At 50.5% G+C, this 24545-nt stretch overlaps 1 long non-coding RNA gene across 3 annotated transcripts in view; it reads right to left on the bottom strand.

Annotated features, from left to right (window-relative positions):
• Positions 1 to 24545, bottom strand: part of LOC119242974 (uncharacterized) — a 72862-nt gene that overhangs the window by 34998 nt on the left and 13319 nt on the right. For 2 of the 3 annotated variants that reach the window (XR_008551325.1, XR_008551326.1), the window contains 2 exons: positions 4662 to 4730; positions 2350 to 2422 (listed from right to left, as the gene is read on the bottom strand). The exons of the other annotated variant lie outside the window; for it this stretch is intronic. This is a non-coding gene — a long non-coding RNA (uncharacterized LOC119242974). Of the gene's footprint in view, positions 1 to 2349; positions 2423 to 4661; positions 4731 to 24545 lie in introns of those variants that run through there. 3 annotated transcript variants of the gene reach the window in all.

The raw sequence follows: 24545 nt of genomic DNA, 5'->3' as shown, positions 1-24545 counted from the left end.
GATGATCGTCACCATGGTTTTCCCTTGCATCCCTTTGTTATTTTGTGTTTCATGTCTTTGAAGAATATTGTTGATGGAGATTGCATTAGTATTATCGATGGAGTTTGGATTAAATTTATAATTCACACTTGGCAGAATAGTCATTTTGACTACATTGATTTTCCCATCCATGAGCATGGGATGTCTTTCCATCTCCCGGTGTCATCATCTAATTCCTTTAATAATGTTTTATCATTTTCATTGTATAAATTCTTTACTTCCTTGTTTAAGTATTTGGGTTGATTTTCTTACCTTTATTTTTTTTTTATTAAAGTTTGTTTTATTTAAAGGTGCTCTTTGCAAATAGCATTCTAAAAACCTTATAAGAAAAAGCAAAACAAAAAATAAAAACATTCCTTGGCTCCTAACTTTTAATTTTTCATTCAGAGGAAACAAAATTCAATTTTTAGCTACTTTCCCTATTTATTTAAAAGCTGTACATGGTACGCATGTATGCACATATACAATATGCAGAAGTGTAGTATGTATATGATATGCAGATATATACAAAATGGCTTTTCTTATGATTCAGTAATTTTATAGCTCAATCTAAAATTTTAGAATTCAGAATTTTAGTAGACTTGTGTGCTCTTTTTCTTTCTTTACTTTTTTTTTTTTTTTAAGATTTATTTATTTATTTATACAAGCACTGGGTACAGTCAGGAGCGCGGGAGGGTGAGAGAATTCACCAGAGCCAGAGCGGGGAGCAGAACAGGCAGACTGACGAAGTACACCACTGAGGGGAGCAGCGGGCGGCAGGAGAGGTCTGCGCGCCACGTGGGACCCTCGCCAGGCGGCTGGGGATTGAACCGGCGCTGCAGAGGCTGCAGGCAGCTTCACAACCCAGCGCTCAACCACTGCGCCACTGGGGAGGCCCACTTTCTTTACTCTTTCAATATACTTTATTTTGAATTCGCTCAGACAGTATTTTTATTGTATACAAATTTAATTATTTCTAGCCTATATATTTTATATTTATGATCCTATTTTCATTTTTATGCCACCTTTTGTTTTACCTACATTGACATGTGCATTATTTTATTGCTTTAATTCTCTTTCAACATTTCCTAATTCTTTTTACATCCTAAGAGAGTTGTGCAAAATCCCCTCTCAACACTGCTTTTTTTCCACATGACCAAATGCTTCAGGAAATCCATCAGCTCCATTTATTTCTCTCTCCATCTCTGTCTGTGTCCTCCAGTCTGGCCGGGCTGCTCCACGAGATCACTGCGCAGCGGCTGGCCTGAGAGAAGTTTGCCATCATCGGAGCATCCATTTCTCTTTGCTGTGTGACAATGTCTGTTCCCCAGAGGCCAAGCCTTTCACAGCCTTTCCCCCCAACTCCTCTCATTTTGCTGAAATACGTCTTCTGGCAGTTTCCTGAGAAAAGGTACGTAAGAGGTAAATTCCTGACACTTGTTTACATTGCAACATGTCTTTATTGTTCACTCACTCCTGAGTGGCAATCTATTTAAATACAGAAGTTGAGGTTGCAAAATAAGAATTTTTAAAGTGTTTCTCCTTATCTTCTAGATTCCAGCACACTGCTGAGAAGTCTGACATCTTGCTTTTCAGATTCCTTGACAGAAGTTTCCCCTGGACATTGTTCATAATTTTTCCTTATTGTTGCTATGAAATTTATGTTGATACATCCTGAGATGGGTCTTTTATTTTATTCTTAGTTCTGGGCATTCGTTAGGTGACTTCATTCTAGAGACTAGTTTCCTTTGGTTATGGGAATCTTTATTATATTACTCTCTGGATGATCTTTCTGTATAGCTATCATTTGTTAATTCTGGAACTCCTACTATCAGATATTGGAAAACCTAGACTGATTCTCTACTTTTGTTTTCTCTCCAATGTCTAATTCTACTTCTTTTTTATACAAAACCCTCAATGCTTTCTTAAATGTTATATTTAGGCTTTTATATCTCTATCTGCAAGAGTCCTCCTTTGTTGTGTGAATGTTTGAAATACATCCTCTTCTTGCTTCAAGAAAGAGTATCTTCTTTCTTCCCTCAGAAGTTAACTGTGATCCCTAGGAGATAGTTTTTAGCTTCTTATTTTCTACACACTCCTCTTCCTATTCATTTGCTTTTGATTCAGCCCTTTCCTTCCACACTCCTTGCACATCTGATGATCCCTGTTTATCTTTTTTATGGTGGAGGGTGAAGCATCAAGTCCTGATTGGAAGTTCTACGGCAGGCAGAGTTACATGGATGGATGACAGGGGAGGTTGGGGGGATAAGCTGGATTTAAGTTCTCCTTGCTGGAGAACCCCCCCCCCCCCGCCACTGTCAATACCTGTAGATCCTTTCTTTGGGGCATTTCAATTTCTCCAGAGGAAGATCCTCTCGTCCCTTCTGCAGTCTGCCTTCTGGAACTGGGTGGAGAGAGAAAGCCGAGGGCTTGACATCCAGCATGCAGGCTGCTACCCCGGGTGGTTTAGCGACTCCCATCACCTCTCCGCCTCCCTCGCGAGGGACCCTCGCCAGGGCCGCCTGCCCCACGACCCTCCAGGGGTAATGCTGGCCCCTCGCATGACCCAGCCTTTCCAGGGCGCCCGTCCAGCCAGTCCTTTCCGCCATGTCACCCACACCCCCCATCTGAATTGCTCAGTTCTTTGTGCTTTCTCTTTCTTTTTCTTCTTGTATTTTGGGGGGATTTTTGAGGAGAAAAAAAGGAGAAGACTATCTTTATTAAGATTTTGAAATCTTAAGGCAATGGAATTTCATTTAGTTTTTTATGCCAATGTGTGACTTGTCATTAGTCATATTCTAGTGTTTGTCTTCACCTCAAGCAGCAAATACATGACACTCTTTGTGTAAATATTGATGATATTTAAGCAGGTACAGCTTTGGGCAATGAATCATTTTGCTAATTGGAGCTCAGGAAAAATTCTTTTAGGTTTGTTTTCCTAGGTAGTCTCGTTGAGATCAAAATTTCATTAAAAGATTATGTTTTTCTAGTGGGTTTTTCCAGAAAGGGCACGCACAAAAAATCAATCCCAACTGACCTCTAAACCCGTATGAATGATTTGGGATACGAGTTTACTGGAATGTCTATTCTGAATAACCCATTCCTGTAATAATAATTCCACTTCTCACTTCCATCATGTCAGCTCACTGCTCTCTCCATCTTTTGATGTCCGGAAAGTGTGACTTCTGGAAATCAAGCCAAGAGCTCCTCTCCGGTGACAGGAGACCAGCTGGTGAGGACCAGGGGACTCTCAGATCCAAAGTGGCTGGTCAGACCCCTGTCTGTCCCACTGGGATTTTTTAGACTAATAACAAATAGTTTCCCCTCAAACCTGATCTCGGGGAGGTTTCCCAGGAAGACCCCACCCCGTCTATCTTGACTTGTCCTATTAGAGAGGGGTCACTGTATGAGAAGCCTCCTTCTTTTACTCCAAGAGAGGAAATAAAAATATTATGCAGAGGAAACAGACTATTTCTTCTCAAAACAAGGCTAAGTCCAAGAAAAACAATCCAGCTGTGAGGTTTGCCTTCAGCCCATCCCTGCTCCGCCTTTCAAGCTGGAGGTGCTCTGCCCCCGGCCAGGCTCTGCCATCCCCTCCCCAAAACCCACAGTGGGCGGGGGCTGTAGAACTCATCCTCCTTGAAGCCAGGCCTATGAGGCTGGGTGACAGTGCAACCGCCTGCCCCAACACCCTCACGAATGTCTCACTCCGACCCCGGAGAAGCCTCAGGTGAGAGGAAGAGCTAACGTGGCATTTCAGGAGGCAGGTAAGCAGCGAGGTTTAGCAGGAGAGGCTCCGAGAATTCCAGCACAGCCAAGTGCACACTCAGCCCAGGAGGGAGAGATGTACTTAGTAAGGGAGACTTTGTCTACTTCCACTGCAGGGGCGATGCAGCTTTTCTAATTAAAAACTCCCTAAAGTCAGAAACTAACTGGACCCATAAGGGCTACCATTCCCCATCAAGAACCTGCTTCTGGAAAAAGCAGAGGAAAACAACGTTTCCTCCAGGAGCCACTGCAGTCGATTCCTGGCATGAGGAGAACGTCTGCTGGAGATTATGTGCAGACATTTCTGCGAAGCTAATGCAGTCAGAAGGAACCAAATGGCATAGAGGCAGATGAAGACACATTATTTCTATTTTGAACAGGGATTTAAATCTAGGAAGACAACTCCACCACAGGACAACAAAGGCTTGCACTTATGCGGACCAACTGCAGACACGTTTGAGGAAACTGGGAAATTAAAAAAAAAAAAAATGAGCTAGCAGATGAAGTTGGTTCCATAACTATAATACTGTTTTGAGAGGCTGGTGAAAGAAGGTTAAGTGGCCTTAGGTGCCAATCTTAAAATAACTGTCACCTCTCCCCTTAGAAGTCTTCATCTCAATGACACAGCAGCTGACTGGAGCTCTGCCTCTCCAGCCCAGGTTTCGAGAGCTGTCCCTTTTAACCTTTGCAGGATGGATGGATCAACACGATGATCCAGAGGGATAAACACTGGGAAATCATGAGAAATCACTTCACCTTGCACAGTGGCAACCCTGAGGGAGCTGCCTGGTGCTGCTGAGCTCATCACTGCACCCTACCCCAGCAGCTGGCTTGGAGAGGCTGTGTTCTTCCTCCAGCTGAGCCCACACACATACCTTTTTTTAATTGGGAGAATTGTACCAGAAGTGTGTCAAGATTCACATTTTTTCAGCTGATTTTTTTTTCTAAAAAGAGAAAAATAACTGAGGATTACTGGAATATTTTTTGATAAGTTGCTGCTAAAACCAACCCAAACACCACTAGGGTGATAAAACAGGAAAATGAGAAAGATTCAAAATCCAGTGACTTCTGATTCCTTAAGACCTCAGGCTTGGCAGGGTCTGTCTCCTCCATCCGAGAACAACAAGAGTCAACAAATTGCCCTTATTACTAGAGAATGTTTAACACAGTCCAATAGATTGTCTGTATTATCAGTCCAACTCTTCGGGACTAGATGAGAAAAATGACACCTCTGTTAATGTGCTGATTTCCTTTCCAATTCAATAAATAAGAATCTCAGTATCTTGCACATGAGAATAAATCTCATGTCTATATGGAATAAAGATCATTACAAAATCATCTCTCTGAGCAAAAGGCACAGGCACCCACATGTGACATTCTATGCACAATAATTCCCTTTCAACAATGTTGTGACATCAAATATTGATGAGAAAATTCTTTTCTTTCTCCCTACCATTAGTTCAGTATCGGTGACCCATATTTCCCTAAATGGTCTCGTCTCTCACTGTAGAGCCCAATTCCGACATCCATCCTTGATGGACTTTAGGTTGTTCTCATATACACTAGATTCACCTGACAACAGCATAGACCTCATTGTGTATTTGTTTCTGTTGCTGCTGTAACAAATCAGCACAAACTTAGCAACTTAAAATGATGCAAATATGTCATCTCACAGCTTTTGGTCAGAAGTCTAGAGAGGCTGGAGCCTTACCTAAATGTCTCACAAGGCTGAGGCTCTGGAGAAGAACCAGGGCTTGTTTGAGTTGTTGGCTGAATTCAGTTCCTCGCAGATGTAGGACTAAGGTCCCTAGTTCCTAGCTGGAGGTCAGCCAGTACCTACCAGCCACCTACATTCTTCTTCATGCTCTTATTCATGCCCGCACCCTAGAAATGGTGGGTTGAGTCCTTCTCACACTTCAAGTCTCTCTGCCTTCCTCTTCTGCAGCATCAACCTGGCCTCAGGGCTGGTGTGATTAGATCATCCCACCTGGATAAGCCAGGGTGATCTCCCTGTGATTAGAACTAACTACAAGTGCCAAGTTCCTTTTGCCAGGGAACATTAAAGTATTCATTGGTCCCTGGAATCAGACACCTTTGGAAGTCATTCTTTCTATAATGATCTGCCCCCTGGACCACAGAGATTCATTCAGTGAGACACATAGAAAATAAAAAGTAAAATGACATGAAAAAACACGACTCTATCAACAATAATATTAAATGCAAATTAATTTAACAGTACAATTAAAATGGGTAAACAAAGTAAAAGAAAACAGAAGTCCAACTACATGCTCTTTACTAAAGACACACTGTAGCTTCAAAAATACAGACTGAAAGCAAAGGATGTAAAGGAGAGAGTGTCATGTGAAAGGCAGGAGTAAGAAATCTGGAATGGCTACACTAAGATCAAAGAAACTAGACTTAAATGCAAAAAACAGGCTAGAGGCTCTCTGGAGGCTCTTCTATAAGGACACTAATCCCATCCTTGGGGTCTCTACCCTCAGGACCTAATCTCCTCGCAAAGGCCCCACCTTCTAATACCGGTATTTGGGGGGTTAGGATTTCAACGTAAGAGTTTGGGGAGACACGTTCAAAACATACCAGGGCCTCCGTAACAAGTAAGAGCTGCAGCTAGTGAAGACGCAGATAACCCTTCCAATTCTCTTTTCATGTTCTGGAAGCCTTTGGTTTGGCTGTCGTTCTGACCATTACCTGGCTGTCTGCCTGGGGTAATGTGATACCGCCCCGTCTCTCTGTGGAAACATTCCATCTTAACTAACACCCCAGTAGGCTGGACAGATAACCCCCATGGTCCTCGCCACATTCGGTCCTGGATGTTGGAGGACCCTCTAGCCGTGGCTTCACTGAAGCAACACACGCTTCCCTTTCCTGCCGGGAGCCTTGGCTTGCACAGAACCTCCCACTTCATACAGCTCTGGCGCTCCCTGGGATACAGGCAGTGGTCTGGTTCTGCAATCATTAGCTGCGTGATATGCTCCCAGCAGCAAACACTGGACACGATTCACCTGAAAGTCAGCATGTCATGTCCATGTACATAACTCCCCCCACACACACACACACATTGACGCTGAGAGCTCTAGATATTTGGAGGATCCCTATTTTTACGACCGGTCCTTTACCATCCACTCATCGTGTAAATTCCACCTGCTGTGCCACCTAGGGTGTGACAGGTGCCACCTGTCTGTGCTGCCCTGCTCAGCCGTCTCAGCCCCTGTTAACTTACAGGCCATTTCCTGCTTGCTGTGGGCACTCACTGTCAATTAAAGACAGTCAATATTGACTATTTTAAAAGTCATTTTTTCCAAGGTGGATAATTTTTTTCGTTCACGCTGCTATAAGATAACCACTTGGAGACCATTTAGAAACATTTGGTGAACTCCCTGAAGACATTTACTACAGTCTATGCAGTGCTAATAAAAAAACACAGGCGTGACTAGCTTTTCTAGTAGCTACATTATAAAAGTAAAAAAGAAAAGATAAAATTAATTCCAATGATATATTTTATTTAACCTAATATTTCCAAATTTTTACCATTCAACATGCAACCTGCATCAACACTGTTAGTGATCTATTTTACATCCTGTTTTCAGGGCCTTGCTGACCCAATGTACATTTTACACCTAGAGCAATCGGGGTTAGCCACCCCTCTGTGCTCGTGGCCACACGGGCTGGGTCGGGGGCAGCCACGCGGAGCGGGCAGCTGGGGAGTCCTCAGTCAGGGCAGAAGCGTGGCTCAGGGCCAAGGCCTGTGCACAGTGCAAAGTAAGCGACCGTCCCTTGCAAGCAGGAGGTTACCTGTCTCCATTTTCCCTGAGACGGCCGAGCAGGCAGCACAGACAGGCGGCCCCTGTCACGCCCTAGGTGGCACAGCAGGTGGAATTTACACGATGAGTGGATGGTAAAGGGCCGGTGGTAAAAACAGGGGTCCTCCAAATATCTAGAGCTCTCAGCGTCAGTTGCGGGGGGCGGGGGGGTTATGCAGGTGGACATAACATGCCAACTTTTAGGTGAATCGTGTCCAGTGTTCACTGAACACTGCTCAGATCCCCGACGGGATGGGGGCTGCCAGCAGCCGAGGCCGAACCGAGACTCTGAGAAGTCACCGAACACCGGCTGTCTTGAGGCCTCGGATCCTAGTTGAAGCCGGAAAACACGACAGCGGCCACTTTCCCAATCCCCCCTCTGTGTCTCCACCCAAAACGCTGAGGACTCAGGGCTGAAGCAGAGCCGGGTGGGAATCATGGAGCGAAACGAGGGGCATGAACCACACCCCGTTGTCTGTGCTGTGGGAAGCCCGAGACTCATTCCTAAACCTGGCCGAGCATTTCTCCTCCGGCTCGGTCTGCCCGGGACAGGGGCTAGAGGTCGGGAAGAGTCTCCATTCTCCCTTCAGGGAAGGCTACAAAACGGAGGCCCCTCTGGGCTTCAGTCCACCACCCGCACCTCAGCCCCAAGCACCCCCATCTCCGCGGCGCCAACGGCATTCCTGCCGGCGACATCCCTGACGGCCACCCGGCGGAGCTGGGCTTTGAGGCCGCGGAAGAGACGCCCCCCGAGGCCAAGCTTCTCTTTCTGGAGGGGTCCCGCCGGTCCCCCTGAGCCGGCACCATGCTCCGTGCCCCTCGCCCTCGCCAAGTGTCACCTATCACCTTGTCTTTCCCACGCACAGAGCGAAACGGCTCAGAACCCTGTCCCCGGGCACTGCCTGCAAGCCCAAGAAGGCAGGAGGGGTGAGATGCTCAGGATGGACTCGTGGCCAGGGCGCCAGCACGGAAGGAACCCACGAGGGTCACCCCTTCCACACCGTCCCAAACCAGCAGCTCTGATGGGTCCCGGCCAAGTGAGCACCTGGAGCTGCACACAGACGGCAGCTCGGGCGCGAATGGCCCAGGGGCGGGAGCAGGAGCACGGCCACGTGGGCCCGGCCGCCCCATCTCTCTCCCGGCTGCCCTGGCCGGGCCGGTGACGCGCGTGCTGAGGCGGCCGAAGAGAAGGCCGGCAGCGAGGGCCGAGAGCTGCTGAGTGTTCGCCCCACGAGCCCTTTAATTAGGCCTCTAACCCCCCAACAACCAAGTTACTTCATTCCCATTTTGCAGACCAAGCACAAGCCCAGGCCGCTCAGCCGGACCCTTGAGACAGGTCCCTGCTACGGTGCCTCATCTCCACCTGGAGCGCGGCAGGGACAGGGGCCTGGAGGAGGAGGAGCTGGGTCTGGACACAGCAGGGGCAAGGCTGAGCTGGAAGGAGGAAGCCTTGGGGCACCCAACCTTCCCGCCTCCCCCAAAAGGAGACGTGAGGTGCTTCTTCCATGTCTGCTCTCCCCAAAGCAGCACAAACCCAGCTGTGCCAGATGACGTATTGGAGGGACAACTACTGTATTTTGAAACTATTTGCATGCACACATTTCTCATCTCCCCGCTCCACCCCCTCCATCTGTATACAGTCCTGAAACTCGCACAATTAGTCAATAACAGCTTTAAGCAATTTGACCTTCACTCTGCTGCTCAGTGACGTTATAACCCTGGAAAATGGAGGAATAAATAGATGCTTATTTATTCTCAAACATCCAAGGTGTATTGATAATGCACTGTTTACCCAAGACTTAAAGCGCTATTATGCTTTGAGAGAGATGAGAGAAAATTCTGATCACATAAAGCCTGGTGTTACTAGTAAATTATTTATTTCCACATGAGGTGTTTTATGAGATTGTTTTAGTCCAGCGCAGCTCCCCACCAAACCTCATCTGAAATGCAGCACTTCTACCCTGGGCAAATATTAGCACAAAACCCAAATGAATCAATCTCTCTCTCTCTCTCTCTCTCTCCCTGTCTCTCTCTCTCTCTCTCTCTCTCTCTCTGTTTGTCTCTCTCTCTCATACACACACACACACACACACACACACACACACACACATTTTCAGGTTGCTCTTCTGCTCTGCAGAACTGACATAACCTTTGCTTGTTACACAGATAAAGGTCTTCCCCAGCCCGCCACATACTGATCACAGGCAGAAGATCAAGGCTGATCCCACTGTCAAGAGGCAGCGGGGGAGCCCAGGGGTCTAACTCCTTTGCTGAAGCACAAGGCGTGCTGGTGGGGCCCATCCCCACCGAGGGCTGCCCGCCACGGGCGCGGAGTCTACAGAATCAAACTGGCACCAGCAGGCGCAGGCAGGCCTGGACCCTCCTCTGTTTATTAAGGGGACCGTGATTTCCAGGAATGGTTGGATTCCCTTCTCAACGTCAGACCTGCTCAAAACTATTGATTTAGCTAGAATTCGTCCACACATTTACGTGCTAAGTTCATAGAGTTGGTGGATTCAACCACATAATCCCATTTTCGCAAACCAGCAACCTGTTTCCTGCTGCAGCTTCGTGGCACATCCACCCGGCCGGGACCTCGGGTGTTTAGTTGTCATCTATTTACTTGAGCGCCCTCGCCCCAGTCCTCGCCATGCCCTGCGGCCCAACGTGGGGCCCCTAATTCAGGATCTTTCCCGGCCCCTGTGGACGTGACTCTGGTCTCGGTCGGGTAATAAGAACATCTTTTAACAAATCATAAGTTCTAGAGGCTGATTTAGTTCACACCATTTTTTTTTTTTCCTGGCATGGGATGATACTTGTTATAAAACACAGCACTTTTATTAAATAGTGATATTGAGACAATATTCCTTTTAAACCTATTTTAAGGTATAATTTACATGATTTAACTTCAAAATCAGTTTTCTATTATTTTCCCTGGGAAAGCTTTCAAACCATAAGTGATAGGTGCGTAGGGTTTTATTATACTATTTGTTCTATTTTTTCTATATATTTAACATTTCCATAATAACTTTTCAAATATAGTATAGCAAAATACAGTTTATAGAAAGCTGTTAATTTTAGACTGTGTCACATTTGGTTTTGAGCATACGTTTAAAAAAACGTGTGTTTTATGGTTTAAAAGACTATCGTATTTATATTTATTTAACATATAATTAACATTTAATATGATTAGAAAATATATATTATCAAATACATTAAATGTTAGCATTATTTTATTATTTTCATCTTGGTTATAATCCCCGTACCATTCCCACCCCCCTTGTTTTGATCCTACTCCCTTCTCCCCCCACCCACCCCTGCACCCACCCGGTAGTGTGTCTCTGGTTTATAGTTGCTTGTTGATTTTGATTTTTACTTTATTATAATTAGCATTTTTCCTGGTCCCTTATTTAGGCAACCCAAATGCCCAAAAATAGATGACTGGATCAAGAGGATGTGGTACATATACACCATGGAATATTACTCAGCATTCAAAAAAGATAAACACATGCCATTTGCAGCAACATGGATGGAGCTGGAAGGGATCATGCTCTGCGAAATAAGCCAAAAGAAAAAGAAAAATACCGGATGGTCTCACTCAGAGCAGGAATTTAGTTCACACCATTTTAAGCCACTTTTAACCATTAGTGTAATCGAAATTCTAATGCAACTCCCAAGCATATACATCTTAATCAGCAAAATTTGTAGTTCAATTCTAGGATTTAAATTTAAAATTAGGAAGATGTAAATTATCATTTGGGAACCTACAGTGAAGTTGAAAGACTATATTAAAATCTTCTGTAATGAGAATTAGACATTAGGTATTAGGTACTTTCTTTTAAGCATTGTAAGAAAAAATACATTAACCAGTTTATAATTTTCTTCAGTGTTCTGCCCTGTTTGGATTTTTTTGCCTTGTAACCCTCCCATCTTCCTATTTAGAGTCATCAAGTCCACCAGTGTTGACCTACAGCGAACATGGAATAGTGGGGTAGTGGGAGGTTACTAAACAGTATGGCAGGATCTTGCTGCCTCTGAAGTCATACCCTCCTATAGTCTGGCCGACTTCTTTCATGCTCACCTGGTAGTCTTAAAAGAAAGCACCTACTGCCTAATTCTAGGTAAGCCAACCTCAGAGGGGACACCTGGACCCACACAGGGGCGCTGAGCTGGAATGTGGCTCGGGCTCTGGGGCTCCTCCTGTTTTATTTTGAGCACAGGTTGGAGGCTGGGGGGCAGCTGCAGGAGCGGGGCCCCAGGGCAGAAGGAGAGAAGCACCCTGTGGACGGGCCCTGCTAGGGGGCAGGGGCCTGCAGAGCCCGGCAGGGGCCTGCAGAACCCAGCTGCTGCCTGAAGTGGAAGCGAGAGAAACAGAAACCAGCCAGTCTACACTCGGCACCAGCGGAGCCGATCCGTGCACCCACAGGTGCGGGGGTTCAGCAGTGCTTGCGCCTGCTTCCCAGCTGGAACCCATCAGGTCACGGCCCGATGTGGAACACCCGAGCCCAGGGACCAGGGAGCATCGAGCCCCAGACGAGGGCGAGGTGGGAGGTGGCAGGTCAGCCCAGCAACAGGGGGAACACGGCCACTGGGCCAGTCCCCTCCAGAGCCACACATGACATCAGGGTCCCGAATAGTGATAGGAGGGCCTAGGGTGCTCCCGGGGCAAGGCAGGGGCCAGCTGACCTCAGGTCAGGCTAGCTGGCGTGGTCAAGGCCTCTCCAGAGAAACCGCACATGGCAGTGGTTGCAGGAGCTGTTGCCTTAGCCTTTGGTTGCCATGCGGCCCATCTTTTCTTTGACCAGAGCGCTTAGCTAGAAGAGCAGAGGCAACGACTAGCATCTACACAGGTCTCCTGCGTGTGCGTCGCTGCTCCTGCACCACAGCCCCAGCAGCGGGTGCTCCCAGACGCCCTGGGAGCAGGCACCGGTGTCCCAGCCATCACGGGGACCGCGCGCCCTGCCGTGCCCACAGCCGCGGGGGCCCGACGGGACACAGCCAGGCAGCCTGGCCCAGACCCACTCGACCGCATGTCTACTGTACCCTGGTCCTCCTCCCCAGAGTTATTTTAATTCTACAGAATAATAACAATAAAGACAACATCAGCAAAGAAAAGGAGCCGAGCGCCTTGGCCTCCCGCGGTCCCGGCCAAAGAGTGAGCCGGAGCCAGGCTGCAGCTGGGGGCTCCATGCTCCACCCCAGCCTCGGCCCAGCACTCCCTTTCTGTCAGCAATAAATGAAAGGCTATGAAATTCACAAATAACACGTGAGCATGTTTGGGGAATTGCTTTTGGGGAGCGAGGGGAATCTCTGAAATGAGCACCAAGCCATCGTCTAGAAAATAGCATCTATTAGCTCTAAAAGCTTAAAAATCACTCTCCTGACATGGGTAGGCGCTGACCTTAGCATCCGGAGAGTCAATAAAGAGAAAGACAGGATGTGGAGCAGGTGAAATCCTCCTAAGGCATTTTCCAGAAGACTCTGGAGAGCAGATATTATAAAGGGAGAGGGGAAAAGACAATATTGGATACCTGGAATTTTGGAAGTGATTTGAGTTAGAGCTTCAGGATTATGGGGGGATACAGTTTAAATGAAGCTGCTAGGAGTTGAGCTCACCATAGAAAGCCCTAATTAATTTGAAATCCATTCATTTCATGCTAGTATAATAGAATATGTAATATGAAGTATAAATATGTAGCATCAACGCCTATTATTTGTTACAGTATTATACATTACACAAGTTGCTTCTCAGCGTACTACAGAGTGTGATTACACTCTGTGCATGTATATGTTTGCACCATACACATACACAAGTCCATCATATCATATGTTAGTATCTTACTCAGCACAAGCATGCTAACAGCATAGTAGAATAATTATATAAGGCGGGTTGAAGCTTAACATACTTGTGAAAACATGTGCACCCACAGAAGCAGTTCACACACGGGGGTGACAAGCCTGAAGTGCAGCTCCGTGCTCCCTCTTCTGTACACGTGAGCACACGCCCAGCCCTGCCCTCACCACTACTTGCCAGCAACTCCGGCCTTCGGCAAATCACATTTGCAAACACCATGCAAACTCATTCTGTGATTGAAATGAAGATGCCTCTTTTACCCTGACAATGAAATATAAAGTTCCCCCAGAAACAACTGAAAACTATCAGGACTGCAAATGCACTTTCAGAACAAATCACGTCTTGTTTTCCTCCCGATGGCCCGCGCTGTGACAGCAGTGACTTGACAACAGCCACAGATGGTAAGTTTATTAACACCCGCATTTACACTCCTGGGGCTACGGAAGTCAGGATGTGTATGTGCGCACGCACATGTACGTGTAAATATGTGTAAGTGCGCATATGTGTGTATAAAATCACAGTAACAATGCTGAGATTGCACCAGGGGCTATATTGAAAATCCATATTGTAAACCTCAGTAATTTAATTACTCAAGAGATAGATGTGTCTTTTTAAAAGATTAAAGACAATTTTCTGTACATCAAAGTGTGGCATTTCCGCTGCCTAATCTGATTAGCAGGTGAGTCGATATTCTTCCTCGTGGTAGCGGGAATGCAGGTCCCTCAGGATCCGCTCTGGGCGAGCGCTCAGCCCACCTCCGTTTGGTGAGCCAGACCTGCTCACGCGCACAGAGGCCTGGACCCGGCGGGAACGGACTGGAGCAGGCGACGACCAGAGGCTTGAGAACCGAAGGTCACGGCCAGAGGTCGCACTCGGCCCATCACGCCTCGGGAAGCCCTTAGCGTCTTCACGGGCAGGTCCTGGCTTTGGTACCGTGTCCCGCACAGACCCCCACTTGGGAGCCTGACTCTTCAAGCACACAAAGCAGGGCTAAAAGTGTGGTCTCTGTCTTCCTGCTCCAGGGCTTTCATGAGATGGAAGTGAGGACACACAGGCAGGGCGCTCTCCAAGGCACCGGCCTCCGATGCACCATCACTGCTAGAATCAGCACCAAGAAGGGAGAAATCCACAGTCCCTCCTCTCTGGCCGCCCCTCTCGTGAGGGTTTCGGAAGAGGCTGATTTCGAGCAGGATTCAACAACAAACGAACAAAAAGAACAACAAATCATCACAGACGCGGAGCCCACAAGCACCGCCACGGACGCTTCCTTCCTTCCAGCCGCCGTCACCCGCCCCGCGGCGGAGGCCGCCAGCACAGGCAGCCTTAGCTTCTGCAGAGGAGAACCTCAGGAGTCAACCGGCTTTTATGATCATTTATTCTATTTTTATTTTATTTTTTAAATATTTTATTTTATATAATTCTTACATCATTTTTACATGCTGTACGCATGTTCACCTTGGTTATATTCCCCCTACAATGGCACCCCCCCCTTATTTTGACCCTAGTCCTTCCTCAACTCGCCCCTCGCCCCCGTAGTTGCTTGTTGATTTTGATTTTGACTTTGTATTAATTAGTCTTTTTCCTGATCCCTTATTTGGGTTTTCTAAATTCCTGCTATGCGTGAGACCAGCCGGTATTTTTCTTTTTCTTTCTGACGATCATTCTTCTTAAGGGGACTCGACAGACGTGTGGCCCCACGTCCTTGACTTCATCTGGACACACTGCCCAAACCTGCCCGTGGCAGGCAGCTGCGTGCCCTTGGCCTGGAGGGTCAGGCCAGCCCTTCTCGGCAGTATTTGCAAGCGTTGACCGCGGTGGGGAGATCCTGGGCCTGCAGGCCGGGTGTCCTCGCAGGACGCGCACCCCAGCTCCCTCCTGAGCTCACGTGGGAGTCGTGCTCGCGGACCCTCGTGGGTGCTCAGTAAATGTTTGTTGGAGACAGCTCGTATATTTTGAGGGTAGGAGACATTTCCAACATTTTTCTCTCTGATTTTGTTATTCTTGTGAAGAAAGAGAAGCCACTTACAGGAGCACCGCTGTCTGACGCTCCTCCGTGCCTTCCAGACTAATTTTTCACCAACAGAGCGGGAATAATCACACTTGATGACAGGAGGCTTGGGGCAAACCAGCCAGGGGGTGAGCCAAGCATTATCTCCATTGTTCTCCTGGTCTTTTGTCTTATTTTCTCCGAGCTGTGAGGTGAGCTTTTGAGAGGGAGGAGAAACCGAGGAAGAAGTCCACAAATTGGCGGCAGAATCCACCCCTTCGAGCCTTGTTACTGCAGAATGTAATTGTGATCTGCATTATTGGGAGCCAACGGCTCGGGCTGGAAAGGTCGTCTTTAATCATCCAATTCATTCCCGTGCTCCCTCCGAGCGGAGAACGACCTGCAATCTTCAGGGCAGACATTCCACGGACGTTCCTCGCTCCTCGTCACTTAGTGTTCAGGTTTTCTTCTGAAAAACCATCTTTCTTTTAGTTGTACTTTCTCAAGTTTTACTTTAACAAACATCCTCAAGATTGACGGTGGAAGTAATCAGGGAGGAGGCTGCTTGCGAGTCTCTTTATGTTTTTATTTGAAGGCGGCAGCAGACAGGGATTTGGGAAATGCAAACCTTCAGCTCCCTCGAATCTGAGCAAGGCAGATACGTTGTTTAGCGATGAGGGCGGGGGCTGATGTTATAACGGAGCAGAGAACAGAGAAACCTGCCGAAGCCCCAGGTCTGTTCTCAGAGCGACGATGACAGGGCTGGGAGGAGGATGGAAAGGAGGTTCCCTGGCCTAGTGGCGGGGGTCTCCGCTGCGAGAAGCAGGGGTGCCGCCCCCAGGGCCCCCGAGGGGCAGAGCAGGCACTGGGCGCCGTCCTGGGGGATGGAGGGTGCGTGGCCGCCACCCAACTGCTCACCGACTGGAGCTCCCGGTCTCCGCTTCTTCTTTCTCAGTTTGTGATGAAAACACCGCGATGTCCTCCAGGCAAAGGTCCAGCGCCTGGACAGTGGGCCTCAAGCGTTGCCGGGGGTGAGGACCCTGCAGGGCTGACCGTGCGCCCAAGACACCACCTCCCGCCGCCTGCAGCCCCGCCTGCCTGGCCTCTGGCCCCTCCTGCAGACCCCACACCGGGAGGGCCCTGCAGTCACCTTGGGACGGCTGTGTCAGGGCGGACGCTGGGCCTCCCTCATGGCTGGCCCTGCAGGGCCCACCCGGGGAGCACTGTCACCCCACGCTGGCCTTGGCGCCGCTCGGTCCTGCTCGACCTAGGGGTTCTTGACAGAACACGACCTGCGCGGAGCTGCTACGGGCGGCGACACCAAGCGGAGGTCACTCCCGCCCTAAGGAGGTTTTTAAACCAAGTGTAAGAAAAATCCCCATCAGGTTCTGAGGGCAGGACTTTCCACAGCAGAGGGGCCGACAGGGAGAGGGGGTGGGTCAGTGCTGTTTATCTCCAGGCTGACTTGTGGCAGGGAGCATCTCCTGGTCCAGGGCGTGCCAGGGGCTGTTTGTTGATGTCATAGCCATTTTTATGGCTGTGGGCAAGTTTATCTTGAACCAGAGTCCCCAGCATCTAAGAGGCGCACCAACCACTTGTCAGGACACTTGGCATCTGAGGACATGAAGCTGGCGGCCTCCTCCTTCCTCCTCCAGAAGTAATCAGAGGGGCCTCCCTGGTGGTGCAAGGGGTTAAGAGGCAACCTATGAAGCTGTCCACAGCCTCTGCAGCACGAGTTCGATCCCAGGCCAGGGAGCTACCCACATGGCACAGCAGACCTCTCCTGACTCCCCGCTGCTCCTCTCAGCAGTGTATTTCAGTAGATCTGCCTGTTCTGCTCCCCACTCTGTCTCTGGTGATTCCTCTTACACACACACACACACACACACACACACACACACACACACACACACTTCTCTGGCCTACACCCCAGTTCTTGCATGCATAAATAAATCTTTTTTAAAAATTAAAAAACAAAAGTAATTAAAGCTGTAGCAGGTCATCAAACTGGCTTAGCTGTTCCTAATTCTAGCTAAATGACCTCGAGAGAATACAATATTACATCATCTACTTCCATACTTTACAAGCTTTAAGACAAAGGTGAGTTTTAATGCAGTTACATCAAAAGTAAGTATCATTCAGACTTGGGGTTTCTGTGGCCTTGGAATAGTGGGTCACAGATTGCTCTCAGAACATTCTATTAACTCTGGCTAATTCGTGGAAGCTTGAAGTAACAGACAAGCTTGAAAGAAAAGACATTCTATAAAAATATTTTATAGAGACGATAATACGTGTAGTGACTGCTAAGAGTCCACATTTCTTGTTATCCCCCGTTGCATTATGAAGCTCAGAATAGCAGGTAAAAGGAGAAAGGAGGTTTTTGGTATTTGACATTTTAGAAATATGGATTTCTCCTGGGGAAAAAAAAAACACATTTCCTTTTTTATCATCTACTTTAACTTTTTGCAAAGAAAGCAGTTTAGATGTAATAAAGAACCTGCTTAACAGGTTGCAAGTTATTGAAGTTATAAAAAGTACAAGAGGAAAAGTGTTTCCTGCTCTGTAAAGGGTAAGACAGAACCTCACAGCCGTACACGTGAAGCAGGATCTTCACAGAAGAGAACGGGCTCTGTGGTGCCAAGCATGAGACGTTTAAAATAAGGCAGAACTGTCACGGGACGAGAGACTAAATGGCAGCGCTTGGGGAGGCAAACCCCCCAGAGCAGAGCCCTCCGAGGGCAGGCCAAGGCGCCCACCTAAGGCATCATGGAACTAGTGTGGACCCAGATTCGGGCACTCGCTGCTGTGACGACTCGGCTGCTTCGGATATGAAATGATGAGTAAGGGCACGAGGCGCCGAATACACAGGGTCTCCAAGCTCATCTGTCAGAAGTTCCAGGCCTGACGACATGCTGTTGACAGATCTCCGAGGACAGATACGCGCTGGGTGCCCTGCTGGGGGCCCAGTGGACGCCCGTCATGATAACAGTTGCCCTGCTCATGCCCAGTGTCAGGCATCCTGTGAGGGAAGCTTGTGGGTGGCCAGTCATGGGTGGTCAGCAGGGAAGGCCTGGAGTCATCCCAGGGGTTGGCGGCTCTGCGGAACAGAAGGCAGAAGCAGAGAAGAGAGCGGAAGGCCCCACGGACACGGAGGGGCTCCGGGACAAGTAGGTCAGCAGGAAAGCCAGGTCCAGGCAGTGTGGACAATGGATGTGTTGTCTGCATTTGAGAGGGAACAACAGGAGTATCACCAGGAGGGTCTCTTCCTATCTGTGTCACACAGAGCAGCGCAGAGCAGCATGGGAGGCTGGCCCTGCGTGGACGGGACAGCGGGTCGCTGGGGCAGAGACGGGACAGACCGCTGGACCACATTTGATTGTTCCAGTCTTCAGACCAGCCAATGTTTAGCCGACTCAAAAAATTCAGTTATATTTTACAATTAGTGCTGGCGCAGATGACTGTGTAATAACAGCAGAATGAAATGAGAGCCCTATCTCATGCCACACCTAACAGTGAAACCCAAACCCGTGGGCAGCAAACTTGAAACCTCAGAAGGAAATATAAGGGACACTTTCATAATAGCAGAGCCAGGAAGATTTTTTTTTTTAATTATGTAGAAATAAATCAAACATAAAGGAAACACTGTATTAAATGTAAAACATCAATAAGAAAAAAAAAAAAAAAACACCATGAATAAGGAGGCCAGAGGCTACGCAGATGGTATTTGCAACGCAAATAAAGCACGAAGTATTTGCACTGGGAGTTCATAAAGAGCTCCTTTAAATCAATAGGAGATTAGACAAATAACCCCAGGGAAAAACAGACCAAGATATATACAAGTAATTCAGAAGAAAAAAACTTGAACAACCAACAAACACAGGGAAGAGGAAAGAAATGGTGCTAATAATCGGGAAATTGCTAAAAAGTCATCTCCATGGTCTATACCTGGCCACCTGACTTCAGGTGAGGAACCATCTTCCCGAGAACACCTGGGAAAGTGCCGTGAAGCCCCCGCACACACCCCCGGGATGGCTGCGCCAAGGCCTGACACTGATGTGAAGCGACTGGGAGATCAAGACTTCCATGAGCTGACGAAGCTGTTGAGATGATTCTCCCGAGAAGTGGAGGCCCATCAGCTCTTGCTCTCTTGGCTTCTACCTGTTGATCGAGTTACTTTCTGGCATTTGCAAGGAGCGGGGAGCCAAAGCTGAAGGGAATGAGGTTTAATGCTTTTATAGCGATGATTTATTTTAGCTTAAGTAAAAGGTTCAGATCAGAGGAGCACGCGTCACTGATGGTGACGACCAGGGCAGAAACGCAGCAGGCGCTGGGTCCTTGGGGCGAGCTGGCGGGAGCAGGAGCGCAGGCACGGACAGGAGCAGAATGAGCCAGGGAGGGAGGGGCTTGAGGCCACCTGACGACCCAGAATGTGAGGACAACAACGTCAGCTATTCTGGGTCACCTCGTGGTCCCCCCAGACCAAGACGTGATGAGAACACCCGAGTCCGCGCATCCCGAGCTGGCGTGTGCTGTGGGCAGGCTCCAAGAGCCGACGGTCTGTGGCTGTGCTGAGAGCTTCCCACCCCACGCTGGTAGGTGAGGAGCATGGAGCGTCGCATCTTCAGTTATCTCTGCCCAAGGAACGAGGAGGTGGCAGGCCCGGGGATCAGGCCGCCTCCGACTCTCAGCCAACGGGAGATGTGGCATTTTAGCAGGATTTGAAGCCCAGGGATTCTGGGGAAGGCCAGGGGCTGCAAGGAGATTTCTTCCCAGTGCTGGCTGGCTGGCTGGCTGGCTGGCGTGGTGGCTGCCTGGAGCACTGTGCTGCAGGGGCCCTGAGGGCTCTGCCTGGAATGAGCCAAACCCAGGGGAGGGCTGGCAGCACTTCTGCCATCAACCTTAGTTTCCAGGTCCCCGTGGACACCCTCACGTCAGGCCAACCAGCTGCCGATTCAGGCCCCCACAGTTCTCTTAGGTTTCACAATTTGCTAGAAAGAGGCACAGAACTCAGTCCAGCGCTATATTTACAATTGCAGTGCTTTTCATAGCACGGGGACACAAGTCAGGCCAGCCAAAGGGAGGGACACTTCTATAGGCTGAATGTTCGCGTCTGTCAAATTCCTATGATGACACCCTGACGCCCAGTCTGTGACGCTGCTAGGAAGGGGCCAGAGGGTGACTGGGTGGGAGGGAGGATCCTCATCAACAGGATTAGGGCCCTTGTTAAAGGGCCGCAGAGCGTTCCCGGCCCCGTGCCCCGGGTGAGGACACAGAGGGAAGGTGACCCAAGACGGCTCACCAGACACCACGTCTGCCCGGGCCTTGACCGGAACCGTGAGCAGCCAGTCTCTGCTGCTGCTGCCCTCCGGCGGGTGGGATTTCTGCTAGAGCAGCTGAAAAATACTCAGACCAACACACAGTGAAGCTGGGAGCTGGAAGGGTAGAATCTCAAAGCTTCCTGTCCTGAGACACGCCCCCTCCTGCCCTGCTCACGGCGACACGCACACAGCCTTCCCCGAGCCGGTGTGCACAGGCCGCATCCAGGCTTCAGTCACAGGCTCGGTCGGCCGAACCCCGTTGTCAGGCCGCCCCACCACCCTCCCCAAGCACACGCCGGGACCCACAGGCATGACCAGTCCCCCCCAGCTCATCACCCACCTGCTGAGCCCCCAGACCGGGTCGAGGGCCCTGCCAGGAGTCACAGACCCTCCCGCAGCCCGGGGCGGCCGAGGGCTTCAGGGGCTGCTCCCAGGACCCGGGAGGGAGGCCTCTCTCTGGGCAAACTCTTCACGCTGCAGCAGAAAGGTCATCACGATTTTATCATTATGATTGAATTTCCATACAAATAACTAAATACCTTACTATCAGTGATGCCATTTATTGAGGGCAAATTATGTGCCAGGTCCTGTGCTAAACACTTTACGCAAGTCTCTCGCCGACTCCTGCCCCCGGAAGACCCCTGGGGTAGGTGCTAGTTGCCCACGGACTTGCCCGCCTATGGGCAGAGGCAGAGCCAAAGGCGGCCTGGGCCTCCCCAAGGCGCCCGCGTCCTGGCCTCGTGGGGCGTGACCCTCCCTTCCACCTCCCCGAGCCTGACGTGTGTGAACACCTGCCAGGCTTTCCAAGGCACGTCTCAAAGCCAGAGAGTTCATTCACCCGAGAAACACCAGATCTTATCACAGAGCAGACAAGGAAATGGATGTTCACATTCTGGGCTTTTGTTCTAAAGAAACAATCTCCGTGTGCGGAGAAGGAGGTTAATTGGAGCGGAAAAGCCACAGGTGGCCTCCTCTGCGCTCCTGCGGCTTCACCTGCGGGCGGGGAAGGGCGGGCCGCCTCGGCTTGGGCCACTTCTGCATCATCTTCGGTCCTCAGAGTTTTCTGGAGGTTGGGACGAAAGACCTGAGTGTCCCTGTTTAAAAGTCAAAGCACATCCGAGGATCCTTCCTGGCTCAAGCAGCTCTTTCAAATCTCTAAAGCCAGAAAATTTAGCAACACAAGGAAGCGGCCCCAGGAGGCGGCTGGCTGTGGGCAGAGACAGGCGCTCTCCCGGGCAGGGGTCTGCGCTCGCTGGACTCGGAGGCCAGCTGGGAGCAGGCGGCATCGGTGCCCGGCAAGGGAAGGGGCTCTTAGACCCACAGGCCCCAGGAAAAGGAAGCTGTTTTCCTCCGAGAACCGAGAGGCTCCTCCCCGGCCTGTTTCAAGCCACGACCTTCCCCGGGCCCCGATGCAGCTGCTCACGCCTCGTGATCCTGTCACGTGCTGCCTGCGGGTCTCCATGTTCCTCAGAATTTCTGAGGCTGCAGAATGCTGATTCAGTCAGTTCTTTTTGAAGATATCGTCAGGATTCCTTGGAAATAGTCGTTTTCTGACGAACTAACATAAGAATAAATTTGGCAAAGACAAATACGGCAGACATGGGGCGCATGTCCATGGTAGAGCCGCGCCTGGCTTCCCGGGGCTTTCTGAATCCAGGCCAGGGCGTCACGTCACTCTCAGCGCTGGTTAGAGGGCAGAAGCCGCGCCAGGGGCCTGGCCCGCAGCACCCTTGGGGTTGCAGGAGACATGGCCGTGAGCACTGCCCACAGGAGGGAGCTGCAAGCAGCAATAACGGGGGCCTCTGCGGGAGACGTTCCGAGGCATGAAGGAGGCGGGGCAGGCACAGAGCAGCGAGGGGTGGGGCAAAGCACAGGCTCCTGCAGGGAGAGCAAACTGCTGCCTCAGGAAGGCCCGGGTCCAGCTCCTCGCACACCTGCTCCCCTCAGAGCTCTGGGGAGCGCACCCCAAATTCTAAAATGGGGTGTGATGGTGTGGTGATGGTGACGTTAGTGGTGGCCATGACGGGGTGATGGCAGCCGTGGCCGCGGTGGTGGTGAAGCAGCGAACCCCGTCTCGCCTGGCACAGCAATTCCAGCGCCGTGACCCAGCCCTCAGAGGAGGGGATGGAGCCAAAGGGCAGCTCGTGACCGAGCCGGTGAGAAGCCAGGACTGGAACCGGAGCATCCGCTCCCCTGCCCGGGCTCTCAGTGACCTCCGGCGTCTGTTTGGAGCTGGTGGCGAGGAGGCACCGAGTGATCAGAAACACCATCGCGGGCGCAGCGCGCTTCGTCTTGCAAACGCCTCTCCTATACATCAGCTGGGCTGACGAGTTCACAGTCCCTGTGGGACGCCCGAAAACATACAAAGCCTCGCTGGAAGAGCCAGCTCGAAAATTAACAAACAATAGTGCGGCAACGGGCAGTATTTCACAGCAGACAAATGTGCAGTCAGCAACAATCTCAACTAAGAGGATAACATTGCTAAAAAGAAGGAATCAAAAGCAAGAAAGAAGGTAGAAATATGTATCAAAGGAGAGATTAGGATCGCGGGGCGGCCACCTTAGCCCCTTCGCCTTAATCACCCCAATCACCTCCTTAAAGGCCCTTTGGACGTCAACATATGAATGCCTGGGGAGGCGGGCGGGGGCGGGGGGCGCTGTGCAATACCCAGTCCATCACAGGGGGATTTGTTGAAAATGCAACAAGAGAAGGGATGCGAACAAACACAGCACGGCCCCTCCACACCCCACCCGGTGGAACTCGCTGCAGCTGCAGAGAAGCGTGAGGACGGGGAAGATGGTCCGGGGGTCCCCTGGGCTTGCGCGGAAGCCAGTCCTTGGACGCGGCGTCAGGACAACGGAAGAAACTGGTGGCAGCAAAAAGCTGAAGGAATGACCTAGAGTCTTGTCACCGCGCGTGGGCACCCGGGCTCCGCCTGCCCGAGCCCTTCCGCAGTGTCTCAGATCCGGGAGAAGGGTTGTCTCCACCGCGAGGGCCTCTTTCAGCTGTGCGCGCCCCTGCAATTCCCAGTTTGCCCTGAGCCCGCGCCTCAGGGTCCAGGGCCTGGAGCAGAGGGTGGGAGACCCCAGCACGGGGACAGGGCGCCTCAGGCCACACTGTGCAGGCCGCTGGCCTGGGCGCTGGCTGGAGTAAGAGGGGGGGCCGGGGCGGAGCACAGAGGTCTCTGGCGCAGTCCACAGCGCGGCCACCCAGACCCCTGCGTCCTCCTCTCAGCCGGCTCCTCACAGAGCCTGCCAGGGTCGCTCGGCCCCGTCGTGCGGAAGATCTCACGGCCGAGGGTGGGGTGACGTCCAGGCTAGAGGGTGACGCTGCCTTCAGACCGAGGAGCACGGAAAGAAAAGAACTTTTCTGAGCCTCGCTCTTACAGACACGGCAGAGCCGGAGATCGCCGCCCCTGAGCCGAGCGCCGAGGTTCGCGGGCGCTGGGGACAGAAGGACAGCAGAGGGGCGTCCTGGGGGAGAGAGGCCCGCCGGCGGGCGGTCGAGACCCGTGTCAGGAGCAAAGCCTCCTCACGCTCCGCGCGTGGGCTCCCCGGAAGCAGCCAGGAGAGCCCACCTTTCCCTGCCCTCGGCCTGCTCCTTACTCAAGAATATTTAGCTCCCGTGTTTTCAACCCCAAACCCTAAAGCCAACGTCACTCCACTGCCGTTCTCAACTGCGGAGGCCGACTTGAGGTGACCCCTCTTCCTGCCGAACCGTCGCGTAAAGCTGATCTCTCTTCCAAGACGCAAACCCCGATGCCATCCTCTGCTCTGGAC

This window comes from Talpa occidentalis, unplaced genomic scaffold (assembly GCF_014898055.3).
Source record: "Talpa occidentalis isolate TD23 unplaced genomic scaffold, MPIMG_talOcc4v2.1 talOcc4.13, whole genome shotgun sequence".
Taxonomy (NCBI): Eukaryota; Metazoa; Chordata; class Mammalia; order Eulipotyphla; family Talpidae; genus Talpa; species Talpa occidentalis.
This window is presented reverse-complemented; position numbering and strand designations above follow the sequence as displayed.